This window comes from Propithecus coquereli, unplaced genomic scaffold (genome assembly GCF_000956105.1).
Source record: "Propithecus coquereli isolate 6110/MARCELLA unplaced genomic scaffold, Pcoq_1.0 Scaffold24, whole genome shotgun sequence".
Taxonomy (NCBI): domain Eukaryota; kingdom Metazoa; phylum Chordata; class Mammalia; order Primates; family Indriidae; genus Propithecus; species Propithecus coquereli.
Genome location: NW_012147952.1, coordinates 8,629,173 through 8,636,139, shown reverse-complemented (window position 1 = coordinate 8,636,139; position 6,967 = coordinate 8,629,173).

The following is a 6,967-nucleotide window of genomic DNA, read 5'->3' as shown; positions in this document are numbered from 1 at the left end:
ACGTAGGACAAGAGGTTGGAGAAGCATTTCCTTGGGACTCGAATAGGGTAAGGCATGAGAGTGGATGTTTACAGGATTACAGGCTGCACTGTGCAGCACTGAGCACCAGAAAACAAGCAATAGAGATGGCAATGTGTTCATTAATTTATTTGTTGGTGTGTTTGTGAAAATCAGGGCCCAGGGAAGAGGCTACACTTGCTCAGGTTTGCGGAAGATACTGGATCCAGGCAGCCCCGGAACTGACCAGGTTTCCCAGGAGCACAGCAGAACAGGAAGGAATCAGGACAGTCCAGAATGAGATGAGCGGCAAGGCCAGGTATGAGTACATGGGTATGGCTGGCAAACTGTGATAACTTAGAATGTACATGCTCCATTAAGTATTGCCAATCTTCTAATTTTTCCAAAATAGCCAAATATCTGGATAGAAGATGCAAATTATTCTAGTGACATTATTATTCTATATAAATTTATTAAGCTACTTACCCATGCCTCCATTTATTTATTCATTCATTCATTCGTTCATCATCTACATTGAACATCTATTCATTGCCAGACTGTTCTTAGTATCCCAGACACAAAGATGAATAGGATAGAATCCCTACCCTTAAATAACTCTTACTACTATTTAGGAATCAATCCTCCTCTGAGGCCTTCTTTCTTTTCTTTCCTAGTAATTCCTCCAAAAGTGAACACCTGTTTGTGTCATCCTCCTCAATGCTCGTGCAATCAAGAGGACTATTATCCATGTCAGCTTTTTCTGGGAGGCTGAAAATTGCTGTGCGGCAGCTTTGGGGCTCTCCTTTTAAGACCTCTTGTTAGAGTAATATGTATTTCTCTCACCTGATATGAAATGTCTGCATAGAAAACATGATCTAGGAAGAAGAGAGAGAAGTATTTGTTGCCGGGGGACAGATAAAAAGCCTGGAGGGAAGTTTTATACTCCTTTCCTAGTCCACCGTTGGTAACTCTACGAGAGAGAAAATATGTTAGTCTAATATCCAGTCAAATATTATAGCTCATGTTGTTATTTTTAAGAACAATAAAAACAGTGAGCAATTCTAAGTCATCTAAACTACATTTGTAATGGCCAAATCTGTATAATTCTTTTACATTATCTTGGTACGGGGAAAGTTTTTTCAACATGAGAATATACTAGAGGACTATAATTTTTCCTCCATGGAAAGAAATAGTTATCAATGGTTATTCCCCTTTTGTAATACAAAATAAATTCTAGAATATTATATATGGTTACCAAATTCAATTATTAATGAGAGAGATATATCACAATATCTTTTAAAAATCTTTTCAATTTCCAGTGGAGAACTTACTCTCTTTTAAGTAAATTTACTGGTAGTGAACTATTTCAGTGATAAAAAAAAAATGCCATGTTTTAAACATATTTTATTATTCATTATCTCATTTGACACAATAATTATATGAAGTAGATAGGGAAAGCGTTATCTTCATTTATCAGATAAGGAGGTGAAGGCATAAAGAGGCAAGAGAGTTGCCCATGCCCACACACATTAGGGCCAGAGATAAAAATAGAACTGAGGTCTCCTGATTCCTGGTCCAGGATACTTTCCATTATAACCCAATACTCTCCTAGTTGCTCTTTATATTAATAAAATCTATGATCTGTTGCAGACAAAATGCTAAAGGAAAATCCCAGCAGTAAAGTAAGCAACCTACTGACCAGGATCTAATGAAATGTGCTCAAAATATGTTGTTTTCCTTTAGTCTTACCCTTATTTATTCTAGATCAAAAATAAATAAATTCACACTACGGGAAATTTACTGAGATGAATTATGTTACAATTTTCTGCCCAACATTAATTCATATGTTATCCCTTATTTGGAAAGTTTTCGAATTATTCTAGATCAAAACCTTATGAATATTATAAGAAATGTTGCTGAATCTTTGAAAATAAAAATTTGTGAGTTTGCTGATCAATTATCTCTATCAAATAGATCTCATTACTCACAGACTTTAGTTTCTTTTTTTTTTTTAATTTCATTACATTAAACCTGCTTGAGCACAGAATTTAGTTTCCCAGTAGGGCATGAGAACATAATATTCCTTTCACTTTCTACTTTGGCTTTATAACTAGGAAGAATTTTATGATCATTTGGTCTTATTTCACTGCCAACTTCTATAATTTAATTTTATGTATGCTCTGGCCAGGATAACACTTTCCAATATGCAAAAAAAAAAAAATTTTCTCCAGAAAATGCTCCGTCCCAGATGTGAAATTGACCGATGTCAATTATTTCAAAGAAAAAATAAAAGTTGAGAAGATAGCAATGTGGTAGGGAAACCACTCCTGATTAATTCTCAAAAAGTGATGGGGTAGTGTGAAATAAGGTGGTAGTAGTGGGTGAGGATAGTAAATTGGAATTACACACAGGTGAAAAAGAGACTGGACCTTAAAGAGTGTATATACTGAGGTCTTAACAGTGAAAAAAAGCATAATTAGATTTCTATGATCAATTACATTTAAATTATTTTCTCCTTTTTGATTTCCTTGAAAATAGTAATGTAGATAGCAACATATACATAATACATACAGTAAAGTCTGTCACTGGAATTTTATTTACTAAAGTTTTTGAGTAAACTCAATGTATCCTGGAGATAATCACAAGTTTCCATCATACTCCCTCTCTTGCACTATTGCAAAAGCTTCCCGGCTTCCCTGTGAAAAGCGTTGTCCCTCAAATTCATCTTTCAAATATCAAATCAAAACCATCTAAAATATGATCTGGGCTACTCTTATGTTTATAATCCTTTACATCGATTGTGCATAGGAAAGTACAAGCTTCCTTAACATGATGTCCCAAGGACTTTATCCTTTGGGATTTTTCACACCAATAATCCTGTTATCTGTGAATAAAAAGAGTTTTATTTTTTCCTTTCCGATTTGCATACATTTATATCCTTTTCTTGTCTTATTGCACTTGTTAAGATAGCCAGTATGATGCTGAATAGGAGTGTCGAGAGAGAATATCTTTGCCTTGTTTATGATTTTAGGGAAAAAGTGTTCAGTTTCTCACCCTTAAGTCTGATGTCAGCTGTAGGTTTTTTGTAAATATTCTTTATCAAGTTGAGGAAGTTCCCTCTAAACTTGTGCTGAGAGCTTATATCATGAATACATGTTGGATTTTTGTCAAATGCTTTTTCTGCATCAGTTGATAAGACCATATGATTTTTCTTCCTTAGCCTATAGATGTGATGGATTATCCTGACTGATTTTTGAATGTTGATTGTGAATTATACTGAATCATTTTTGAACCAGCCTTGCAAAACTGGAATAAATTCCACTTGGTCTTGATATTTAATTATTTTTATATACTGTTGGATTCAATCTGCTAATATTTTGTTGAGGTTTTTTATATCTGTTTTATTTGAGACTTTGGGCTGTAGTTTTCCTTTCTTACAATACCTTTATCTGATTTTGGTATTGGCGTAATGGTGGCATCATAAAATGAGCTAGGAAGTGTTCCCTCTGCTTCTGTAATATCTTCTAGAAGAGATTGTGGAGAATTGTATCTTCCTTAAATGTTGATAGAATTCACAAATGAAACTATCTGGACCTGGTACTTTCTTTTTAGAAGGTTTTGAATTATTGATTCAATTTCTTTAACAGATATAATTCTATTCAGATTTTCTATTTCTCCTTGTATAAATTTTGGCAGTTTTTGTACATTTCAAAAAAAAATTAAACCATTTCACCTAAGTTATTAAATTTGTTCAAAGTATTCATTTATTATTCTTTTAATGTCCATGGGACCAGTAGTGATGATGATTCTTTCATTTCTTATGTTAGTATTTTGCATCCTTCTTTTTTTTCTTTGTTGGCCTGGATACAGGTTTATCAATTTCATTGATGTTTTCAAAGAAAAGCGGCTTTTGGTTATGTTGATTTTCTCTGCTGTTTTCCTGTTACCAATTTCACTAATTTCTGCTTTAATTTCTATTATTTCTTTTCTTTAGCATGTTTTAGCATCCCATTGCTCTTCCTTCCCTAAGATGAAGCTTAAAGACCTCCGACCATTTTTTTCTTTTCTAATATATGCTCTTAATACTACAAAGAGCTTTCTTAGCACTTCTTTCACTGCATCCCACAAATTTCAATGTTGTATTTTTATTTTAATTTAATTCAAAATATTTTTAAATTTTCCTTGAGACTTCCCTTGGACTCATGTGTTATTTGGAAATATGTGGTTTAATCTCCAAATATGTGGGGTTTTTCCCTGTTATCTTTCTGTTATTGATTTCTAATTTAATTGGATTGGGGTGTGAGGACATACTTTGAATGATTTGGGCTCTTTTAAATTTTTTAAGTTGTGTTTATGGCCCAGAATGTGGTCTGTCTTGGTGAATTTTCAACATGAGCTTGAGAAATAAAAGTATCTTCTGCTGTTGTTAAGTCAGTTAGAGCCAGCTGACTAAGAGTATTGTTTAGGTCAACTATATCCTTACTGATTTAGTGTGTGCTTGACCTATCAATTACTAAAATAGGAAGGGTAAAATGTCCAACTCTGATAATGGAGTTATTTTTCTCTTTGCATTTCTATTAGTTTTTGTCTCATGTATTTTGACATTCTGTTATTAGGTACCCACAGATAAAAGATGTATTGTCCTCTTTATATTTTGCTGAATTTGATTTGATAAATTTCTAAAAGATTTTTGCATGTATGTTCATGAGGATTATTGGACGGTAATTTACTTTTCTGAGATCAGATGAGATCGGGCACATTCAGGGTAGTAGGGCCATCGACTGTAATTTACTTTTCTTGAAAAGTCCTTAGTAGGTTTTTGTATCAGAGTTAGGCTGACATAAAATGAGTTGGGCAGAATGAACCTCTCCTCTTTATTCAGAAAGAGTTTGTGTGTAAGATTGGTAATATTTCTTCCTTAAATATTTCATAGTATTTGGCATTGAGTCTCTCTAAACCTAGAGCTTTTTGTTGGACTATTTTAAAATTATGAACCTAATTTCTTTCATAGTTTCAGAGCTATTCAGATTTTATATTTCTTCTTGCTTTGGTTTTGAAAAGCTGTATTTTCCAAAAAATTAGTCCATTTTATCTAATTCATCAAATCTTCTAGCATAAAATTATTCATATTATAACATTCCTTTATTATCCTTTTAATGCCTGTAGATTCTGTGATAATATCCTTCTTTCCTTCTTTATTTTTTCCCTCAATTTCCTTAATTTTTTTCAAAGAACCAACTGTTGGCTTTGCTGATTTTCTCAGTTATCTGTTTTCTATTTCTTTCTATTTCTGCCCTTATCTTTATTGTTTTCTTTTTCCAACTATTTTAATTTAGTCTTTTTGTCAGCTCTTTAAATTATCAGCTTAGAACATTGATTGCAAATTTTCTTCTTCTCTAATAATTTATTTTGCTCTAAAGCCTGCTTTAACTGCATCCCACACATTTTAGTATGTTGTGTTTTTACTGTTATTCAGTTTTGATTATTTCCTAATTTCTGTCTTGAATTCTTTTTGACCCATGTGTTAAGAGTGTGCTGCTTAATTTACACATACTGTAAAAATTTATAGATATGTATTAGTATTGATTTCTCATTTAATTCCCTTGTACTCAAGGTGTATGTTATTTAAATTATTTGAAATTTTTTGAGAATTATTTGATGGCCAATAAAATTATAGATCTTTGTGAATGTTCAGTGTGCACTAAAAAGAATGTGTATGCTGCTGTAGGTAGATATAGTATCTTATAAACCTCAACCAGGTCAAGTGATTTATAGTATAATACAATTCTTCTACACTCTGTTTATTTCTATTTATTCAATCAATTATAAAATGGGGGTACTAAATTCTCTAGCAATGATTTTGGACTTGTCTAATTTTTCCTTAGTCTGTCAAACATTGCTTTATGTATTTTAAAGCTCTATTATTATGTGCTTACCTTTACTGACCCTTTTGTTTCTATTACCTTTGGTCTGCCTTTGTTTTGACTTCCTTTAAGTAAGTAAAAACAAAACAAAAAAAGCTTATATTTTGTTTTAGGCATTTTTATTTGGGGTTTTTCTGTAATAGATAATCAGACCTAATGCTAAATGATACAAATACTATGACAGAAAAGTACAAGACATCATGAAGATGTATACAATGGGAATCTAACCGTGTTATGGGAGTCAGGAAGAACTTTTCTAATGAAGTCAAGGAGGAGGTTGGCTCTTTTGAAAAACAGAAATAAGTACAGAATAGCTTCACTGTAGAGGTGAAGGCAGAAATGACAGAGAAGTAGTGTGCTTTCAGATCACACTGTTATTAGACAAGAAGAAATATTTATAATCAATATTCTAAGCTTCTAGATGTGGAGGCTTTGGAGCTTCCTAAGAGCAGTAGAAACATTAAGAGGTTGCAAGTCAAGAAATGATGTGAAATTTTAAAAGATACTCAAACTCCTGTGTGAGAATAAACTGTAGGGGGCAAGAAGTGGATGCAGGGAGATCAGTTAAGAGGTGGATGAGGTGATCAAGGAGAGAAGTAAACGATGGAGGCTTCAGATAAAGTAGGTGCAGTAGAGCTGAGGGAAGTGGAAGGAATCAAGATATATTTTGCAGGTAGAATTGATAAGAGTTGATCATGGATTGGACATAGGTTGTAAGGGAGAATAAAATGTCATTGATGAGTTTTGGCATGTGTGGAAATAGAGAAATATGAAAGAAGAAGAACAGATTGTGGCAGGGGGAGGGACTGGTTTTAACATGCTGATATTCAAGATGTCTGAGTTACATTAAAGCGTAACTATCACAAGCTATGCAATATATGAGCTTCAAGAGGATCTGGCCTGGAGATAAACATTTGGGAGTTATAAACAGAGATGGAGGCTGGGTGCGGTGGCTCACGCCTGTAATCCTAGCACTCTGGGAGGCCGAGGTGGGAGGATAGCTCGAGGTCAGGAGTGCGAGACCAGCCTGACCAAGAGCGAGACCC